Below are 23,039 nucleotides of genomic sequence, written 5' to 3' on the forward strand. Positions count from 1 at the left end.
TGAATGAGCTACCCTGGACTGGATACCTGTATCCCTCTCTGGACACCCCATACGCTCCAGATGACTTGTGCACCAAATATAATCACCATGTTGTGTACCCTTGGCTTAGTCCCTTCTGCAGCCACTATTCCTTCAGCTTCAGGCGTGCACAACCATGCAGTAACTCAAATACTTCTGCACGCATAGCCTTTGTTGCGACACAGCTGGACATTGGACGCAGATAGAAAAAGTTTACAAAATGTGGAAGTTTTTTTTGTTGTACTGCATTTCATTATACCCTTCAATTAATAAATAAGATCAATAGTATGTGACTTTTCAGTTTTCATTCTAGATATTCATAGTATGCATATTACAAAAAAAGCCTTTAACGTGCTGTCCAGTTTTCAGTCCATGTAGGAATTTACTGCTCCAGTATATGTGCATCTGTTAAAAAAAAATTAGAGGGAATGTTGCCTTCCTCCTCAACAATCATTTCTGACCCGATACAGTCACAATTTCCATCTCTCCTCCACATCTCCACATTCAATAATTATCTTCAACACCTGAACACTGCTTTAGGCAGGAAGAGCTTATCTTTTAAGGGAGTGTGTTATTTTATTCCTGGATATACTCAAAGGTGCTTTACAGGCAGTAGGAGTAGAATCAGGCCATTCGGCCCATCAAATCAACTCTGCCATTCCATCATGCTGATCTATTACCCCTCTCAACACCATTCTCCTGCCTTCTCCCTGTAACTTTTGATTCCCTGACTAATCAAGAACCTATCAACCTTAGCGTTCTGCCCCAGTTAAGCAGCATATTATCCCAAATAAACAAAGGGAATCCTGGCTATCTTCTTGATTTAGTCTTCTGTTCTTTTAAGAGTTGTCCCAAATAAATGGCTGCCCCAATTAGCCAGAATCCACTGTATATAGTAATTTGTGTATGGCATTGTAGGGCTGTCGCAAAGCAACAAAGGCAATGTGAAGCACACATTTTCTGAAGGATCCAATGATCTTCCTCATGAAGATTCATCTTTATAAACTGGGCCCAGAAGGACTAGGATCCCTGTCTAAATGGACATATTGCAACAGCACCGCTTCTAAAGGGGAGAAAGCCTTCTCCAAATGTGCAACCAATACTAGAGACACCTCAGCACTAGCATGGGATGAGGCAATACTACACACAGGCAGTAGCACTGAATCTGCAATGGTGACCTGTATAAAATGGCAGAGATTTCAGAATGGCTGCTCCAAGGACAAAGTGCCTGGTCTCAAGGCAGCACGCCAAACCACTCTCTCAGAAAGTAATGTTGTTCTGTCGAAGTCAAAAGGAAACTCTGAGCCCATGCACCATTAGCTATGTTTCCACGGGCTAATAATTAGATCCCTATCGTTCCAGCCTGCTGATCTGCGCTGGTGTGTTAGACTGGCATTATCTGGTGTTGAGGGAAAACTGTCAGTTAGAATATAGTCCAAGAATCAGAGGAATTTATGTGAGACAAGTGGGTCAATATGCCCATTGTGTCCGTTCCCACTCATTTCTTCCCATTGCCCAGCTCTTGATCCATGACCCTGTCGGCTCTCCCATATCTAGACTTTCTTTTTCACTTCTTTCTTCGGAGTACAGCATAGTAACGGGCCCTTCTGGCCAAACAAGTCTCTGCTACCCAATTACACCCATGTAACTTATTAACCCACCAGCCCATGAGTCTTTGGAATATGGGAGGAAGCCCAGGCGGTCATGGGGAGAACATTAAAAGTGCTTGCAGACAGGGTTGGAATTGAACCTGGATCGCTGGTGCTATAACAGCGATATGCTAACCACTACACTACCATGTTGCACTCATTATGTTTAAATCAAAAGTTGAAGATGTTGGAAAATAAAACAGAAAATGCTAGAAAAGCACAGCAGGTCAGGCAGCACATGTGGATGGAGAAACAATTTTAATGTGTCTGTGACACCTTGTTATAATTTTTTTTCCTGGAGTGTGAGTGTGTTCGCCCCACAACTCTCCTAGTTCTGGACCCCCATCCCAATCAGGACCTTTCACGTGTGGAACTTGTGTTTAAACCTGGCCCACTCCAACCTAGACCTGTGCAGGCGAACCTGTAAATGATTGGCAGGGAGACAAGTGGGGCAGATTTAGCTCAACATTTCATTGAGAGTACTCAGGATTTCAACGAGTTTTCGAGATTGCCTGGGGTGCGCGATTGTGGAGTTTGAGGTTAGTGTGGAGGCCGCAATGTTGGATGAAAGCATAGAGAAAGGTTTACCCAGTTTCTGGCCTGTTCACACTTGACTGGGAGTGGTTGATGACAACTGAGTGGAAAACTTTGTACCTTGCCAAGGGGAAGATTTAAAGGTCCTTAGTAAACAAAGAAAACCATGGAACACGTTCAAAACATCAACCCCCTCCCCCCCGCAAAAATGAGCAAAAACACAGAATATAAAATACAAAATCGAAATAATCCGGGCATATTCATTTCAGCTCAGTGTTCGTTATCTGCAGGCGGCCCCGATTAAAATCACCCAAAATAGCAACAAGAAAAGGAGCGACTTGAAACACATCATAACATGAACTAGAGCCCAATCCACAAACCGTGTTGATTAAGCCCTGCCCAAGACCCATTACTCTGGTATCATCCTCCAGCAGCATTGATGAAAGAGAGAGATAGACCATTCGAACGCAGGGACCTTCCTTGAACATTCTGCCAATTTTGATAACTGACTTTATGCTTTAGAGCAAATCAGAGTTTGGAACTCACTGCAATACCTGTGGGTCCCTCATGGAATAGTGGGACGGGGTCAATGCGGGATCAAAAGAAGAAACCATCAGAGGGGTCAGACTGGCAGAAATAGGCAGCACTGCTGAGTTCCAGTAGATGAAAGGCTGCGGACCTCGTGGTGGAACTGGGCTTGAAATGAAGCAACTGGAGGGCTACCAAGCACTCAGAATGAGAATGAGTTTTAATATCACTGACATTCAGTATGCTGTGAAATTTGTCCTTTTGCGGCAGCGGTACAGTGCAGTACATAATAAAAATCAGGGATCCAGCTGGAAAGGTCAGTAGGAGATATAATAAACTGCAGGTCAAAGTCAAATTTATCATCAAAGTATGTATATGTTACCTTGAAATTCATTTTCTTACAGGCATTTACAGGAAAAATACAGAAATGCGATAGAATTTATGGAAAACTATACATAAACAAAGAGTGACAACCAATGTGCAAAAGAAGACACAAATTGTACAAATAAAAAATAATCCTGAGTTGTAAAGAATCCTTGAAAGTGAGTCTGCAGGTTGTAGAATCAGTTCAGTGTGGTAGAGTCAGTTCAAGATGGCTTGATTGAAGTTATCCATGCTGGTTCAGGAGCCTGATGGTTGAAGGGTAATAACTGTTCAGGAACCTGGTGGTGTGGGACCTAAGGCTCCTGTAGTTCCAACCCGTGGCTGGGAGGTGGCCGTCCTTGATGATGGATTTTGCTTTCTTGGGTAGCTTTCCATGGTGGGGAGGGCTTTGCCTGTGATGGACTGGGCTTACCTGCCACTTTCTGTAGACCTTTCCATTCCTGCGCATCGGTGCTTCCACAACAGGCTGTGACGCAACCAGTTCGGATACTCTCCACTGTGCACCTACAGAAGATAACAGATGAAGGAATCAGAAGCAACAACCAAGAAGCTGGAGGAACTTGGTGCATTGAGAAGCATCCGTGGAGAGGAATGGACAGTCAATATTTTGGGTCAGGATCTTTCATCTGGACTAGAAGAAGAGACTTGACCCAAAACATCAACTGTCTCTTTCCTTCCACAAATACTGCCTGGTGTACTGAGTTCCTCCAATTTTTAGTTTGTTCCTGGAGAGGTCAGAACATGGTTCTACAGCTTAGGCAGTTCCTGGGGACAGATTGCTTCCAGTCTGGTTTCTGCGATGACTGACGAGACAGTGTGGGAACTTAAAACTCTTCCACAGTTGGAGCAAAAAGTGTCTAGTGGGTGGTGGTGTGGTGTGACTCCACATGCTGTTTACATTGGACTTCTCTGAACTCCTGACATATGAATTTCAACACCATCCTGAACGTCCCTTCTCTTTTGACCCATCATGAGTCAGTGATACCCAAGAGCCAGTGGCATCTTTGCAATTTTTTTTTCCAGGAGGCTTTGAACATATTCTTGAAGCCTTTCCTCTTTCCATTTTGTAACCTGCCCCCCATCCCCATGACAGAGCTCAGAATGGAGAATTTTTTTCAGGAGTCTGAAGTGGTCAGTCCTACTGGGACTGGCAGTGCCAGAACGGTCAGCCTGTCCGAGGACCCTGACATTGGCTGCTTAACCTCCCAGTGAATTTGAAGGATGTTGCATGGTGGTTAAGTTGGCAACTAATTTCCAGAGGCCTGAACTGTTGTTCTGGGAATGGGAATGTTTGAATTTTGCCATGAACACTTACTTCACTATTGGTGCTCTCTTTTCACATTTTTTAATTTAATTATTTAAAAAATATTTATTTATTTATCTGTCTGTCTTTCTATCTATCTTATCTATCTATTCATTGTGATTCGGGAGGGAAATAGCTTTTCCAGCCCTTCGAGCAGCGTGCCCAACAACCCCTGATTTATCCCTAGCTTAATCAAGAAACACTTAACCTACCAACGGGTACACCTTTGGGATTTGGGAGGAAACCAGAGCACCCGGAGGAAACCCATGCTATCACGGGGTGAATGTACAAACTGCTCACAAACAGCAGAGGGACTAATTTATTGTCTTTATGTATTGCCCTGTACTGCTGCCACAAAACATCAAATTTCACAACATATGACAGTGATATTGAATCTAATTCTGATTCGGAGATTGAGAAGAGGGACACAGTCTTTGGGTAATGGAGCAGTCATTTATGTATGCGTTAAAGTAAAGTTGCTTTATGTAGAAGGGTGAAAGTCTTACAATCATAGAATTTTAAGAAATGGGTAACCATTATGTCCGCAACAATGGAGCTATTTAAGTTATTTTCTCTCCCTAGCTCCTCCTTCTGATTTTTAAAAATTTGTCGAGTTTCTTTCTCCACCCGCTTTCCGTGAGTGTGTTACTCGCCAACACACACCTCCCCTCTGCTCCCATGATGCTTTGGATGAAAAACCGTTATCCTCCCACCAATTAACTTAAACCTATATTCTCTGGTTAGCCAACACTCAGCGAAGGGAAATGAGTCTTTCCTGTTCACCCTATTTCGGCCCCTCGTAATCTTACACATGTCAATTAGAACAGCCTCAGTCCAACACTTCTTTCTCTCTCACAACTTAAGTTGTCCTGTCTGGCAGCCTCTTTGTAAAATTTCCTCCTTACCCTGTCTTGCTGCAGCCACATCCTTCCTGTAGAGTGGTGAACACAATATGACATAGTACAGTAGATCGGGTCTAGCACGTGTTCTGTCCACTTTCAGCACCATTTGCATACATAGGATATAAATACCTCATGTGTGGCCTGGAATCTGAGGTGAATTCAATGCACTGGAGATGATTGAATTTTTGGACACTGCACTGTAGTGGTTACTCTAACAAGCCAACACCACTTAGAGATTGAGCATGGGGGGTTGGTGTGGGGTTAATCCTGTATGATGTGCCTTCCATCCAATCTAAAACGAGGTTCCAAAGTCAAAGAATATATTCGATCCTTTATTCAGAAACTATCAAAACAATCTTGAAGTGTTAAAACTAATGAAACTAAAACTAGCAATATATCAAAATAAATAGTCTTAGAGTAATAAACATACTTGGGCTTTCTTCAAAGTAGTTAAGCTATTTTAAATGTTATTAAGTGATTTTAAGCGGTCAACAAAGAAGATATCATTTCCACCTGTCTCTAACTCTAACTACACTAGTCTGACCTCAAGACAAAAGCATGAATATGTAACTACCATGCCTCACCCACATAACTAACTACCGTAATAAACGCACAACACAAAATACAATGCGGATGGAAAGTAGATCCATGGCTCCTATGGACACTAGGGGAATATTATAGGATGTTAAGGCACAGTTTTCCCTGTGACTGTGAATGTTGGAGCAGAATCAAGAAACCCTCCTTTCTCTTTCTAATGTCCTTTATGGAATGCTGAAAGACATTGGGATCGTTGATTATATCTGGAATGACATACCTTCTCAAGTGGCTCTCACAACGTTCCAGGATTCTTCAATTACGGCTCCTGGCACATCCCACATCAGGACTCCTGATGAAGGGTCTGAGCCCAAAACGCCGACTGTTTCTTCCTCTCTGTAGATGCTGCCTGACTTGTTGCGTTCCTCCAGCAGTTTGTATGTGTGTTGCTGTGGATTTCCAGCATCTACAGAATTTCTTGTGCTTATTATTTTCTTTTTAAGTCTATTAGCTCCCATTCTCCTGGTCTTTCCCTGCAAATTCTTCTCTCTCAACTGCGTTTCCATTTCCCTTCACCATCCACATGAGTGGTGATAATTTTTTTTAAAAATACCAACACATCCCCCTTACTTCTTTTCCTTAAAAATATTAATCAGTATCTTACTAGCCTGTACATTCAAATATTTGAATTACATTTATTTATGCAGGATAGAACCCTGAGATCTGTCTTTTCACACACAGCCATGAAACAAAGAAAAACTACGGAACTCATTCAAAGAAAAGCTGCAAACCTCCAACATGCAAAAAAAAAAAGAACAAATCGCCCAAATGGCAAAAAAACAAGCAAAAAACACAGAATGTAAAACATCAAAACCACGAAGTCATTGAAATAGTCTAGAAATGTTCAGTTCAGTTTAGTGATGTGTTGTTTATTGACTGTAGGCTGCAGGGACAGTCCACCCTGATCAAAATCGCACAAAAAGGCAAGAGAAAAGGACCAACCAGAAACACATCATTACATGACCTACAGAGTCCAATCCACAGACCACGTCGATTAAACCTTGCCCAAGATCCAAGACTGGCACTATCCTCTAGCAACATTGAGCGAGAGAGGGAGAGAGACTGGTTGGCACATATTGAACCATCCTTTCTTGTGTTTCCAGTTTTTGCTCAAGATTTCCAGCATCTGCAGTGTCTCCTGTCATAACCTTCCTTACTGCAAACCCAGCTGCTTCGGACTGAGGAACAGTTATTACCCAACCATCAGGCTCCTCACTTCACAACCTATAGGCTTACTTTCAAGGACTCTGCCACGCAGTATTTTAAAAAAAATAATTTGCATGATTTGTCTTCTTTTGCACATTGGTTATCAGCCCTTGTTATATTTAGTTTTCCTAAATTCTATTGTGTTTTGTTATTTTCCTGTAAATGCCTGCAAGAAAATGAAAGACAAGGTAGGATTGGTGATATAGAAATACTTCGATAAAAATCTTGTTTTGAACTTCTGTTTCACCTCATTGTTGAAATCTACTCCTGAGCCTTTCTAGTGAGGACTGGAATATAAAAGTAATGATGTGATGCTGAAGATTTATAAGGCACTGGTGAGGCCTCACTTGGAGTATTGTGAGCAGTTTTGGGCCCTTTATTTAAGAAAGATGTGCTGACATTGGAGAGGGTTCACAAGGATGATTCTAGGATTGAAAGGGTTATTGGATGAAGAGTGTTGTTGGCTCTGAGCCAGGACTTGCTGGAGTTTAGAAGAATGAGGGGGGATCTCACTGAAAACTATCGAACATTGAAAGACCAAGATAGAGTGGATGTGGAGAAGATGTTTCCTATAGTGGGAGAGTGTAGGACCAGAGGGCGAAGACTTAGAATTGGGGAATGTCCACTCAGAACAGAGATGAGAAGGAATTTCTTTAGCTAGAGGGTAATAAATCTACGGAATTCATTGCCTCAGGTGGCTGTGGAGGCTAAGTCATTGGGTGTATTTAAGGCAGAAATTGAGAGGTTTTTGATTAGACAGGGCATGAAAGGTTATGGGGAGAAGGCAGGAGAATGGGGTTGAGAGGGAAATGGATCAGCCATGAGCAGACTTGATGGGCTGAATGGCCTAACTCTGCGCCTGTGTCTTATAGTGCAGTAATTTTGGAGCCCAATTTTGTATTAACAGTTTTTTTACAGAGTGTCTAGGTCAGTTTTATATTCAAAGATGTTGTTGCAACACAGGATTTGCGTGGCATTATTGGATGGATTTGCCCCATTAAGAGTTTTGCCTGGTTTGGTGATATAACAGTATGGTGAAGGGCCCTTCCGCCCCAATGAGCCCATGGCAATCAATTACACCCAAGTGATCAATTAACCTACTAACCCATCCATCTTTGGAACGTTGGAGGAAACTGGAGCCCCCACTGGAATCCCTTGAGGTCGTCGAGAGAACATAAAACTCCTTGCAGACAGCGGCAGATTTGAACCCGGGTCGCAGGCGCTGTAATAGCGTTGCACTAATAGTGACACTACTGCGCCGCTCCAAAATATCTGAGACCTTGAGCTAAACTGCATTTATTTGATGCCCATTCAAAGACTGGATGCAGAAGCAGAAAATTGCTCCAAGTCTCAAGGGCCTCCTTTTTTATTTTAATGAGAGCCCTGATTGAATCAATTATAGAATAAATAAATAAATAGGTTGTTTGTGACGGCTTTGAGCAGTGCACTGCCAAGTTCCTGGTCTTGTGTCCCTAGGCTCTCTGCGGCTCTAAATCGCTCTCCTTCAACAGGTATGCGGACCACAGATGAGGCTGTCACACCCACCTATTCGCAGGAAGATTTAAAACAATATCTTCTTTATATCTTTTTAATCCTTGCACATCTTTCTTTCATTCTTTGTTGGAACTAAATCAACACTTTAAATCTACCTTGTTAGAAATTGACTGTGCATATGCTATGACAGTAATACATACTCAATAGCTATGACTTTTGTTTCCTAATATGAATACACCCCAAGGCTTCTATACGGCACCTACAAAGACAAATGTGTATTACCTTCCAGTTTCAGAGAAACCACCTTTGTTATTGTTGTTCCTCTCCGTGCCTTGTGGCACTTTGGGCGGCAAGCTTGCCAACTCTTTAGCATTTGGTCTATTTTTTTTTACGAGGCTGAGTTGCTAGCTTGACGCTCAGCTCGACACAGATGGAAAGCGTGTAAGAAGCTGGCCTGATTCGAACCTGGGACCACTTGCCTTGAAGAAGTCCGGCACTGATGCCATCACACCACCGGCGGGTAAACCACCTTTGAAAAACCTATGTACAGGGCCGGCTGGTGGCTCAACAACATCGCCGCCAGACCCAGGAGCGGAGGTTCCCGGATTCGAAACTAGTCGGGTCTGCCCCCAAGGACGCTTTCCATCCGTGCCAGGTTGAGTGTCGAGATCGCAACTCGACCTCGTAAAACAAAGGGAAAATACTGTGAAAATGTCTGTGTGAGGAGTGGTGTGTCACACAGTCTCTCTCTCTCGCTCCGTGCCTTGGAAAAAGCCATGAAAAATGTATCATCACGGACACACGCAGACGCAGACACATGCACACGCACAGACTCGCATGCATGCAGGCACACGCCAAAAAAAACCTATGTGCAGACGCTTCATCAGTGATTCAGTTGTTAAAAGTATAGGGCGGCATGATAGTGTAGTGGTTAGCACAACACTTTACAATACAGGTAACCTGGGTTCAATTCCTGCCACGGCCTGTAAGGAGTTTGTTCATCCTCCCCATGACCACGTGGGTTTTCACTGGGTGCTCCAGTTTCCTCCGACAGTCCAAAGACTGGCTGGTATATTAATTAGTCATTGTAAATTATCCTGTGATTAGGCTCAGATTAAATCGGGGAATTGCTTGGCTCAAAGGGCTGGAAGGGCCTATGCCACACTGTACCTCAATAAATAAAAATCAGTAAATATATTAAAACATCTGATTGGCAGTCAGTGAACTGAAAGCATTTGGATTAAAGAGCCTAGCAATGGATTGGGCAAATCTCCATCTTCCTAACTTGTTTCCGGTGGAAAAAGAGAGTGTTCATAACGATGCCTTTGTGTCCAGTGTTCTTTGACTCTGTGAAGATGATGTCTTGACCGTGTGTGACTGGTGGCCGTATCAGTGCCACCAAGGTACACCACCCACTGCCCTCACTCCCAACTGCTAACTTGCATTTTACCTTGTTCACCTGATGAAGGGGCTTGGCCCGAAACATCAACCACTGATTTCCCCACCATAGATGCTGCCTGCCTTGATGAGTTCTTCCATCATTTTGTGCATATTGATCAAAATTTCCAACATCTACAGAATCTCTTGTGTTCACTATCATCTGGTTAGTAATGAATTTGGTTATTAAGAGAAAATTGAGCTAGCCAGCTGTTCAGCTCTTCTAGCATTCAATGATATCTGGTTCTACCCAAAAAAGTGTGAAGTGTAAACACAAGACATTCTGCAGATGCTGGAAATCTAGAGCCAACACACACAAGGTGCTGGGGAAACTCAGCACGTCAGACAGCATCTATGGAAAAGAACAAATAGTTGACATTTTGGGCTGAGACCCTTCATCAGGACTCAAAGTGATTCACTTTGGAAAGTCAAATTTGAAGGCAGAGTACAAGCTTAATGGCAGGATATTTAGCAGTGTGGAGGACAGGGAGCATTGGGCTCCATGTCCATAGATTGCTCAAAGTTCCTTACAAGTTAATAGAGCAGTTAAAAAGATATATGGTGTATTGGCCTTCATTAATCAGGGGACTGAGCTCACGAACTGCAAGGTAATATTGCAGCTCTATGAAAATGTAGTTAGACCAAATTTGTTGTTTTGTGGCAGCAGTACATTGCAATACATAATAAAAACTGCAAATTACAGTAAGAAGTGTGTGTGTATATATATAATATATGTGTTAAATTAAATAAGTAGTGCAAAAATGTAGTGAGGTGGTGTTCATGGGTTCAATGTCCATTGAGATATCTGATGGCAGAGGGGAAGAAGCTGTTCCTGAATCATTGAGTGTGTGCCTTCAGGCTCCTGTACTTCCTCCCTGATGGTAGCAATGAGAAGAGGGATGTCCTAGGTGATGGGGTGGGGGTGGGTGGGGGCAGGGTCCTTAATGATGGATGCTGTCTTTTTGAGGTACTGCTCCTTGAAGAAGCCCTGGAAGCTGGGGAAGCCAGTGCCTATGATGAGCTGACTCAGTCTACGACTTCCTGCAGCTTACGTTCATCCTATGCATTGCACGCCCCCCCCCCACCAGACCAGACAGTGATGCAGCCAGTTAGCATGCTCGCCACAGTACATCTGTCAAAATCTTGTGAGTCTCTTGCAGTATTGTGCTCAGTTCTGGCTGCCTCATTATAGGAGGGGTGTGGAAGCTTTTGAGAGGATGTAGAGGAGATTTACCAGGATACTGCCTGGAGTGGAGAGCATGCCTTATGAGGAAAGGTTGTGTGAGCTAGGGCTTTTCTGTTAGGGATGAAGGAAGATGAGAGGTGAGTTGGTGGAAGTGCAATGAAGGCTGATGAGAGCCGTTTCTTGATATCACACACAGTGAATTGAATTGGTTGGAGATTAGTTAGTGGGGATCTCAGGGGGAAACTGGATCATCTAATTGGCACATCCATCTGAACATATCCTTCTATCCTTCAGCCCTTTCAGCGGAACATACTATCCTTCAGCCTTTCCTAGAGCTGTCACATGCTGGGCTCTGCCATTACTTACTTACTTGGGGCCTTAGCTCCTAAGTGGAGCATAGGCCATTGAGGATCTCCCATCTCTATCGTCCAAAGTCAATGGTATCAATGTTTCTTTGATCCATTGTATCCTCTGTACAGGGGATTGACCTAGACAGCTTCACCAGAGCCCTGTTGGCCGGCCTTACTCGATGAGGGCGTACGGTTGGGTTTTGACAGGCCCTGCCATTACAGAGGGTGGAAATATTCTTTCTGATCCACATTTAATTGTCCACCACCATTCACATCTAGATGTGAGATGTGATTGCACTGGAGAGGGTGCAGAGGAGATGCACCAGAATGCTGATGGACTGTGGGACGTTAGTTATGGGGAGAGAATGGATTGGATTGGCTTTATTCCACTGGAATGAAGGAGGCTAAGGGGTGACCTATTAGAAGCAAAGTAAGATTAGGAGAGGCATAGACAGTCCCAATTTTTCCCCATGGTGAGGATATACTTTATACTTTATTGTCGCCAAACAATTGATACTAGAGCGTACAATCATCACAGTGATATTTGATTCTGCGCTTCGCACTCCCTGTAGTACAAATCGATAGTAAATATTGAAAATGTAAATTATAAATCATAAATAGAAAATAGAAAAGGGAAAGTAAAGTAGTGCAAGAAAACTGAGATGCAGGTCCGGATATTTGGAGTGTACGGCCCAGATCCAGGTCAGGATCTGTTCAGCAGTCTTATCACAGTTGGAAAGAAGCTGTTGCCAAATCTGGCCATATGAGTCTTCAAGCTCCTGAACCTTCTCCCGAAGGGAAGAGGGACAAAAAGTATGTTGGCTGGGTGGGACGTGTCCTTGATTATCCAGGCAGCACTGCTCCGACAGCGTGCGGTGTAAAGTGAGTCCAAGGACGGAAGATTGGTTTGTGTGATGTGCTGGGCTGTGTTCACAATCTTCTGAAGCTTCTTCTGGTCTTGGACAGGACAACTTCCATACCAGGTTGTGATGCACCCTAGAAGAATGCTTTCTACGGTGCATCTATAAAAATTAGTGAGGGTTTTAGGGGACAGGCCAAATTTCTTCAGCTTTCTCAGGAAGTAAAGGCACTGGTGGGCCTTCAAAAAAATTTTAAAAACCCAAGAGGGCATAGGTTAAAGGTAAGAAGAAGAAGTTTTAAAGGGGATCTGAGGGGGAAGGGAGGTTGATATCTAGAGCTTGCTGCCAAAGATGGTGATGGAATCAGATGCAATCACTGTGATAAAGAGGCGTATAGAAAGACACTTAAACAGGCAAGGCATAGATCCTACTGGGGACAAATGGTACTTGTGTGGTTTCTTCCAAGTGGAGCTGATCCTGAGACCTGTTGCACACTGAAAGGCAAACCCACGTTGGAACAGGAAAGGTTGGGGGGGGGAGTGGTGTTGGAAATAATAGGGCTTTTCCTGCTGTTCACTTCCCCCAGTCCCAGGGACGTCAGTAAGTTCCAATGAGAGAATGATAGCGTGGTGCTCTAGTTAGTAGAAATCACAGAGGAATTTCGCCAAGCACCTGCGCTCTGTCCACCAGAAAAAGCGGGATCTCCCGGTGGCCACCCATTTCAATCCTACTTCCCATTCCCATTCCGACATGTCAGTCCACAGCCTCCTCTACGGCTGCGATGAGGCCATACTCAGGTTGGAGGTGCAACACCTTATATTCTGTCTGGATAGCCTCCAACGTGATGGCATGAACATTGATTTCTCAAACTTCTGGAAGTTGCTATCCCCACCTCCCTTCGCCATTCCCCTTTCCTGTTTCCCTCTCTCCTTACCTGCCTATCACTCCCTCTGGTGCTCCTCCCCCTCCCCTTTCTTCCATGGTCTTCTGTCCTCTCCTACCAGATTCCCTCTTCTCCAGCCTTTATCTCTTTCACCAATCGACTTCCCAGCTCTTTACCTCATCCCCTCCCCCTCTCAGTTTCACCTATCACCTACCACTATGTACAACTTCCTCCCCTCCCCCACCTTACTGTGACCTCTCCTCTTTCTTTCTAGTCCTGATGAAGGGTCTCGGCCTGAAGCGTTGACTGTTTACACTTTTCCGTAGATGCTGCCTGGCCTACTGAGTTCCTTCATTATTTTGGGTGTGTTGCTTTAGTGCTCTAGTTACTTGACAGTCGGTCTGGAACCCCGTGTAGCGGCTATTCTAACAATCCAATGCTGCTGCTGGCGACTTAGCATGGGTTGTTGTCCTTGTATGATGTGCCTTCCAATCGATCCAATAATAATGTTCCAAAAGTCGAGGAGATGTATTTGATCCTTTATTAGCAATTAGCAATGCAATTAAGTGTATCCAAGCAGTCAACAAAAGATATGACATTCGTCGGTCCCCAGCTCCACACTAAACAAAGCCCGATTACGTAATTTATTCCCTTCGCTTTTACTGCGCTCTCACTCACGTGACTAGTTCCTATAATACAGATAATAAATGCACGACACAGAGTACAATGCAGATAGTAAACAGATCCAAATAGTTTGAATCCCACCCTGGCAGCTGGAGAGACCAAATTCAAGTAGTTAATTGAATTTGGAATTAACAGAGATACAGTAGCTAGTCCCAGACACTTAACTGGCCTACTAATATGCTTCAGGGAGTGAAATCTGCCATCTTTACCCTGCCTGGCCTCTTAGTGGACAGAAATCAAAATACCACAGATGCTGGAGATCTGAAATAAAAGCAGTAAATGGAACCACTGCATTGAGAGGGAAAATAAATCAGCCACTGTTGAATGTTGGAGCAGGCTCGATGGGCTGAGTGGCCTAATTTTGCTCCCATGGCTTATGGTCACTCAGCATCTGTGGATAAAGAAGCAAAGAGAAGGTTCTTCAATCTTCTCCCTCTCCCCTCCATCTCTCTCCCCCCCCTTTCCCCTTTACCTTTCCCTCCCTCTCTCTCTCGCTCTCTCTCCCCCTCTCCCCCTCTTCTTCCTGACCTGCCGAATGTTGCCAACTTTAAGTGCTGGAAATGTCGTCATCATTTCCAGATGTTGATGGACTGATGTGGAGAGGGACTTAGGAGTCCTCATGCAAGACTCCCAGAAGGTTAATTTACAGGTTGAGTCTGTGGTAAAGAAGGCAAATACAATGTTGGCATTTATTTCAAGGGAATAGAATCTAAAAGCAAGGAGATAATGCTGAGCGTTTATAAGACACTAGTCAGGTCACACTTGGAGTATTGTCAACAGTTTTGGGCCCCATATCTCAGAAAGGATGTGCTGTCATTGAAGAGAGTCCAGAAAAGGTTCACAAGGATGATTCCGGGAATGAAGAGGTTAATATATGAGGAACATTTGGCAGCTTTGGGCCTGTACTCACTGGAATTTAGAAGAATGCAGGAGGGATCTCATTGAAACCGACGGAATGTTGAAAGGACTAGATGAGGTGGATGTGGAGAGGATGTTTCCTCTGGTGGGGGTATCCAGAGCTAGAGGGCACAGTCTCAAAATTGAGGGGCGACCTTTAGAACAGAGGTAAGGAGGAATTTTTTTAGCCAGAGTGTAGTAAATCTGTGGAATGCTCTGCCATACACTGCGATGGAGGCCAAGTCCGTGGGTATATTTAAACCGTAAATTGATAGCTTCTTGATTGGTCGGGGCACTGAAGAATATGGTGGGAAGGCAGGTGTATGGGGTTGAATGGGATCCGGGATCAGCCATGATGGAATGACAGAGCAGAGTCGATGGGCTGAATGGCCTAATTCTGCTCCTTTGTCTTGTGGTCTTAAGGACTGCAGGATATTAGTTATGGGGAGGATGGATTGGATTGGCTTTTAACCCCTGGAATGAAGGAAGCTAATGGGTGACATGTTAGGAGCTAAATTAAGGTTAGGAGAGGCATAGACAGACCAGATCTTTTCCCTGTGGTAAAGATATCAAAAACAGGCAGAAATAGAGCAACAAGTCTACCAGGCCCATTCTACTCTTCCTGATGGATGGGGCTCAAGAGACTGAGGGGGAACATTGCTCTGTAGATTCCCTTTCGGGTGATCTGAGTACAGGGGTTAACATTTCAAGTACTTGTGTCTGTGGATTTAAGGAGAGAAGAGCAAGTTTAAGGGGGATACATGGGAAATTTTCTTTTACACACAGAGAGAGGAGCATTGCTTCCATATGTCGGGATGTGGTACTGGCTGATGGAGCTTGCACCAGTGAAGGTGGGGGGGGGGGTGGGGGTGGTGACGAGCCGGCTGGAAGGAGAGATGGTCTGTGCAGAACTCCCTGTACTGAGCGATGCTGACGTGCCCTGGGGAGGAGATGGAGGCAGGGTGGATGGGAGGCCCAGACTGATTTCAAATCAAAGCAGATTGTACTGAGTGGTGGGGGATGGGAGAAGTACATGAACATAAACTTCCATCTCCCCACCCTTCAGAAAGGGGCCATTCTTTAAAATGCCCCTTTAATAATAAAGTGATTTTTTTTAAAGAATGGCCCCTTTTTACAAAGCCATGAGTAGAAGAAATGACATCTTTAAATTTAACAGGTCAGGTCGCATCCATGGAAAGGAATGAAGAGTCAGCATTTTGGGCTGAGACTCTGTGTGTGTGTGTGTGTGTGTGTGTGTGTGTGTGTGTGTGTGTTGCTCTGGATTTCTAGCATCTGTCGAATCTCTTGTATTTATTACATTTTTAATTTGTTGTGCTGGACGTGTTTCGTTCACTGGCATTTGGCTGACATTTGATAAAGGACTGGGCCCAGAGTAGTTATGAAACTGAGCCATTGCTAGTCATTTTCCTGCTGTTCCTTTGGGTTCAACAGCTTCGTTTTTGAGGGGGAGCCTGCTGAAAGGGCAACACCTCGCTCTCCATATCATACTGCCCTGGCTCTGTTTCGACTTCAACACCTAAGACACAAGATCCATGGTCGACCTTGACTAACGGAGGCCATCAACCTACATGTTACCATATATTACCTTGAGAGCCACCTTTTGCAGGCATTTACAGAAAGAAGAAGAAAATCGAATGTTACAAAAAGGCTATACATAAACAGACAAATGCTGATAAATAACTGATGGGCATAAGAAGACAAACTTTGCAAATAAAAATAGTACTGGATACATGAGTTGTAAACAGTCTGTAGATTGTGGAATCAGTTGTGAGTTCTGGTGAATGAATTTATCCTCAGCAGTTCAGAAGCCTGATGCTTGTATGATAATAACTGTTCCTGAACCTGGTAGTGTGGGAACAAAGGCTTCTGAACCTCCTGCCCGATTGTAGTAGTGAGGAGAGGGTATTGCTTAGATGGTAGGGGTCCTTTGCACTCTTGTGGCAGAGCTCCATGTAAATGTACTCAATGGTGGGAAGGGCTTTGCCTATAATGGACAGAGCTGTGTTCACTTTCTTTAGCCTTTTTCATTCTTGGGCATTGGTATTTACATTCCAGGTTGTGTTTCAGTTAGTTTGGTTCACTGTGTCCCTCAGCACACTGTCCCACACCTTGGTGTGTGTGAATTGGCAGTATTTACTTGTGGACGTCTCTTTAATCTGGTAGACCAACACATTTTTGAGTAAATGATAGTGTGTATTTGCTTGAGTTGATGATGTTCCAGCAGCAGTTGATGTTTGCCTCAGTTAATGTCCCTGAGAACAGCCCACAGAGCACAGAGTCTTGTAGCTTATCTGGGTGAACCTTGATAAGGCCCAACTCCTCCCGTTCCAGACGTTGTCTGCCAAACAGAGTCCACATCCATGGTGGGTAATCATATCATCTGTGCTAAACACCAGCAGATGCTGGAAATCCAGAGTAACACACCAAAACATGCTGAAGGAACTGAGCAGATCAGGCAGTGTCTATGGAAAGGGATAAACACTTTGAGTTTTGGGCTGAGACCCTTCATCAGGACTCATGCTGGAGGGTCTTGGCCTGAAACATTGCCTGATTATTCCTCTCCAAAGATGCTGCCTGACATGCAGAGTTCCTCCAGTATTTTGTGTTCCTTGTTAAAACTTGTTTTTTTAATATTACAAGGATATGAAATTTATTTAATTATGAGATGTTGATATTATACCCTAAGACCAATAAGATGAAGGAGCAGAATTAGGCCATTTGGCCCACTGAGTCTGCTCCACCATTTCATCATGTCCAATCAACTTTCTCTCTCAGCCCCAATCTCCTGCCTTCTCCCCGTATCCCTTCATGCCCTGACTAATCAAGAATTTGTCACCCTCTGCCTTAAATTTACCCAGTGACTTGGCCTTCACAGTTGCCTGTGGCAACGAATCCCACAGATTCACCACTCCCTAGCTAAAGAAGTTCATGCCCATCTCTGTTTTAAAAGGACACCCCTCAGCAGGTAATAGTTGTTAAGTATTGTGTCATATGTATTTAACTATAGCTATGTAAGACCTTAGTTGGACCCCACTTGCAATACTGTGTTCAGTTCTGGTCACCTCACTACAGGAAGGACGTGGATACTATAGAAAGAGTGCAGAGGAGATTTACAAGGACATTGCCATTATTGGAGCATGCCTTATGAGAATAGGTTGAGCGAACTTGGCCTTTTCTCCTTGGAGGACGAGAGGTGACCTGATAGATGTGTATAAGATGATGAGAGGCATTGACTGTGTGGATAGCCAGAGGCTTTTTCCCAGAGCTGAAATGGCTAACATGAGGGGGTATAGTTTTAAGGTGCTTGGAAGTAGGTATAGAGGGGGATGTCAGAGGTAAGTTTTTCACACAGAGAGTGGTAGGTGCATGTGGTAGAGGTGGATACAATAGGGTCTTTTAAGAGACTCTTAGATCTGTACATGGATCTTAGAAAAATAGAGGGCTATGCGCTATGGAAATTCTAGAGTAGGTTACATGGTCAGCACAACATTGTGGGCCGAAGGGCCTGTAACGTGCTGTGGATTTCTATGTTTCTATATATGATGGACTAGGTATGGATGGCAGATTTCCTTCCCGCAAGGCCGTTAATCTCTACAGGACACCAAGGAAGTCAAAGGGTATGGCGACAGGGCTGGAAGCTGTTCATGATCTTGATAAATGACAGAGCTAGTTTGCGGGGCCAGCTCTTATTTCTGGCAAGCTTTGGTTAGAACTGCTCACAACAATGTGGAGGAGAGACGCCAGCAGTACTAATCATTGCCCGACAAAGAAAAAAAGCAATAGCAGGGGCTGCACTTCCAGATCGAGCTCAGTTTTCATGCCCCTTTTATAGACGTCCACGCCACTCACAACGTGGACTCAGCAGCCACACAGCAGAACTGCACAGATCTGTCATCGTCAGATATAATCAATCTATTATGGTTATGAGGATTAACTTTTAAAATCCTAGATAATTTAGTGAACACCCTAAGAATATAATAAAATATTTGAGTACATTAAGGAAATTTGAACAAGGAGTCTGCCTCCGCCATTCAATCGTAGTTGTTTTTCCTTTCTCAACCCCAGTCTCCTGCCTTCCCCCTGTGACATGGAGCACAGAACATTGTAGCACAGTACAGGCCCTTCGGCCCACAATGTTGTGCCGACCTGTCAACCTACTCCAAGCTCAATCTGAAGCACTCCTCCTGCATAGACCTCCATTTTTATTTCATCTATGTACCTATCCAAGAGTCTCTTAAATATCCCTAATGTACAGTACCTGCCTTTACCACCACCCCAGGCATTGCATTCCCCACACTGACACTTAACCCTTGACTCCCTTAATAATGAAGAACCTGTCAATCTCTGCCGTAAATACACCCAATGACTTGGCCTCCACAGCTCTTTGTGGCAACAAATTCTACACATTGACCATCCTTCTCGTTTCAGTTCTAAAGGGACGTCCCTTTAATCTGAGGCTGGGCCCTCAGATCCTAGACTCTCCTAGCAATATAAACATCTTCGCCCATTCCCCTCCTCCCCTGTGTCTACTTGATTCACAGTTTTCAGTATTTCAGCATTTGGTAATATAAGTACTTGAACATGAATACCTCAGCTAACACAGTGGAACTTGACCTTCTATCTCCAGGTCAGTGATCCCAAACCTTGGCCAAAAGGAAGGAAGTTAAGTTCTCATGTGCTTTTGATTTTTAATAGGACTCCTAATTATAAAACACTTAGAGAAGGGACAGCTGATAGACTTGCAAGTTGGCTTGGCTGAGAAGGCAGAAATAACTGGTAAACCTGTTGGGCACAGAGATCTGGATCAGTGCCTTCAGCCTGGTGCCTGGAATGAGAGCCCACCAGGAAAGCTGTGTGATATTGGTGATAGACTTGGTTTACGTGGTCATTCTGATCTCTCTCTGTGGGGTCTCCACTGCATCAGCTCCTGCTGTCAGTCAAGCCCAGTGATGCAGAGGGATTTAGTCATGCAGGCACACAGAGAGAGGCCATCAAGAGTTCCTGTGGATGCTATGACAGCACAAAGGCTTTTAGAAGACCATAGGACATAGGAGCAGATCTAGGCCATCTGGGCCATCGAGTTCTTCTGCCGTTCATCATGGCTGATTTATTTTTCCTCTCAACCCCAATCTCCAGCCTTCCAGCCTTCTCCCCGTAAACTTTGACACCCTTCAGCATTTATTTAGCAAACCAAATCCTGCATTTGTGGAGCTTGTTACCTTTAACAATTGTAAATGTTTTGTTATTTGTACTTTTTTTCTAATTATCTTCAGCAAAGAAAAAATCTTGATTTCCTTCAGTGAAGTGACTTTACCCCATGCTCCTACTTACAGATCAAAATCAAAGAAATCTGACATAAAGAATAGAAGTGAGTGCCACAGTCACAGTTAGCGCCACTATTAGAGCTCGGGGGCCTTGGAGTTTGGAGTTCAATTCCAGCACTGTCAGTAAGGAGTTTGTTCTTTTTCCTTGTGAACTGTATGGGTTTCCTCTGGGTGCTCTGGTTTCTTCCCACAGTCCAAAGGCATTCTAGTTAGTTGGTTGGTCACTGGAAATTGTTCTTTGATTAGGCTTGTGTTAAATAGGTGAGTTGTTGGGTGGTGTGGCTCATTGGGCAGGAAAAATCTGTTCCATGCTGTATTTCTAGATAAAAATAGTGAAGGGTTTTCCAGCTAAAATATTAACTATTTCTCTTTCCACAAATGCTGACTGTTCTGCTGAGTGTTTCCCATATTTTCTGACATTATTATTAGCCTTAGTTATAAATCATGGATCTCTATTCAATATTCTATAATTCAGTGTCATTGTTCCTTCCTTAGTAGTATTTTGCAGTCCAATATCAAGGATCAACTTTATGCATCATTTTTATTTATGTGTATTAGGAGTTTGCTGTGATGCGTTGGTCAGGGCTTTTCGTGCAACAAAAAACACTCAACAATTAGAAAGATTAAGGAAATATATAAAAAATCAAGTTAGAGGTTAAAGGGTGGTTATGGAATAAAATGTGCATTAATATATGTATATATTTACAGCATTATGAAAAGTGGTTTAAGGTGTCTGAGGGAGCTAACTAGAATACGCAAACACGAGGAATTCTGCAGATGCTGGAAATTCAAGCAACACACTTCAAAGTCCTGACGAAGGGTCTCGGCCTGAAACGTCGACTGTACCTCTTCCTAGAGATGCTGCTTGGCCTGCTGCGTTCACCGGCAACTTTGATGTGTGTAGCTAACTAGAATGGTTGATCAGATTGACTGCCTGAGGGAAGAAACTTTTAAGATGTTATGAAGTTTTTGTTTCAGTAGCCCTAGAGTGCTTTCCAGAAGGGAACTTTTGGAAAGGCAGTTTGCAGGGTAGGTAATGTCTGTAATGATTTTTCCTGCCTGTTTCTTTGGCCTGGGCACATAGAAGTCCAGTAATCCATTATAACTGTAATGACTTATTCATCAACAGAATCACCCTTCCACCATCCCCTCCCCACCCATCCAGCCTCCCCTCCCTATCCATCAGCATCCCCTCCCCATCTGTCCAACATCCTTTCCCCATCCATCCAGTACCCTCTCTCCACCCATCTACCATTCCCTCCCCACCTGTCCATCATCCTCTGGTATTATGCAGGTCAGCCAGTTAATTGGCCACAGTAAATTGCCCCTAGTCTGTAGCTAAGGAGTAGTCGTTTAGTGGAGTTGATAAGAATGTGGGATCAGTGTGAACTCAGTCAGCTTCATCATGGACACGAGCCCTCCCAGTATCAAGGGCGTCTTCGAAAGGCAATGCCTCAAAAAGCAGCATTAATCATGAGTGATGCCTGCCATCCAGGGCTTGTCCATTTCTCATCGCTACCATCTGGGAGGAGGTTGTCATCACCATCATCAGGTGCCGTGCCCAGTTTGAGCTTTGACTGTCATGGCCCACACACTCCTGTTTCGGGTCAAGTGGATCAATTCATTGGTATTCATTTCCAGATCTCTGGCTGCTGTCTCCATCATCATTTGTCTTTGTCTTCCTCTTGCTTTCTTCCCTTCAATCTTTCCCATAATTACCGTGTTTTTTAACTCCTCTTTCCTAATCACATGTCCAATGAAGTTACGTTGCCTTTTCATGATCTCATACATTATTTCTCTTTTTGTGTTTGCCTCGGTTCATGACATCCTCGTTAGATATTTGTTTCGTCCATGATATCATTTGCATCCTCCTCAAAAACCACATCTCTGCTGCTTCAATTCGTTTCCTCATGTTACTAGATATTGTCCAACATTCTGAGCCATATAATATAACTGGATAAACGTAACATTTCAGTACTCTGAGGCGGGTTGTCATGCCTAGTTTAGTATTGGTCAGTATACTCTTCATTCTCATAAAGGTGTCTTTTGCCATCCCTATTCTTCTCTTGATGTCCATGTCGCACCTGCCATCTGATGTCACCCAGCTTCCTAAGTAGCAAAAGTTCTATACTTCGTTTTATGTCTTCCCCATTTATTCTCAGCCTGTGGATAGGATTCTCCTTCTTTTTGGATATCACCATACATTCTTTCTTTTTGCAATTGATAGATAGACCCATTTTTGCACTTTCTTCAACAAGTATATCAATTAAGTTTTGTAGTTCTTCCTCCGTACTTGCAATTAACACAGTGTCATCTGCATATCTGAAATTATTGATGTTTTCACTGCCAATTTTGATTCCCAAGATGTCTCTTTTTTTTTTGTAATATTGTTTCACTGTACACATTAAATAAATCAGGGGAGAAAACACGCCCTTGTTTAACACTTGTCTTGATTTTCGTAAACTGACTTGCTTCTCCATCTATTCTTACAGCGGCAGTTTGTTCCCAGTACAGATTTCTGATTAGGCGGAGGTCTTTCGAATCTAGATCTAGAGTTTTCTGTAATATTTCAAATAACTTATTGTGCTTCACTTGCTTTTGTGCTTTTGTGTAGTCGTTAAAACAAGCAAACAAATCTTTTTGCATTTGAATAGCTTGTTCTGATAGTATCCTTAACATCAATATTGCGTTTCTTGCACCTTTGTCTTTCACAAAACCACATTGTTCTTTACCTATTTCAGCTTGTACCTTACTTTTAGCTCTTGTCATCAAAATTCTTAAAAGT

General features: G+C 43.6%; 1 protein-coding gene across 7 annotated transcripts in view; it reads left to right on the plus strand.

The window, feature by feature from the left end:
* LOC134342708 (zinc fingers and homeoboxes protein 3-like) overlaps positions 1-23,039 on the plus strand; it is a 126,572-nt gene that overhangs the window by 90,193 nt on the left and 13,340 nt on the right. Inside the window, exon 2 of one of the 7 annotated variants that reach the window (XM_063041154.1) lies at positions 20,264-20,377. The exons of the other annotated variants lie outside the window; for them this stretch is intronic. The gene's annotated coding sequence lies outside the window, so the exon portion shown is untranslated. The remainder of the gene's footprint in view (positions 1-20,263; positions 20,378-23,039) is intronic. 7 annotated transcript variants of the gene reach the window in all.

This window comes from Mobula hypostoma, chromosome 2 (genome assembly GCF_963921235.1).
Source record: "Mobula hypostoma chromosome 2, sMobHyp1.1, whole genome shotgun sequence".
NCBI lineage: Eukaryota > Metazoa > Chordata > Chondrichthyes > Myliobatiformes > Myliobatidae > Mobula > Mobula hypostoma.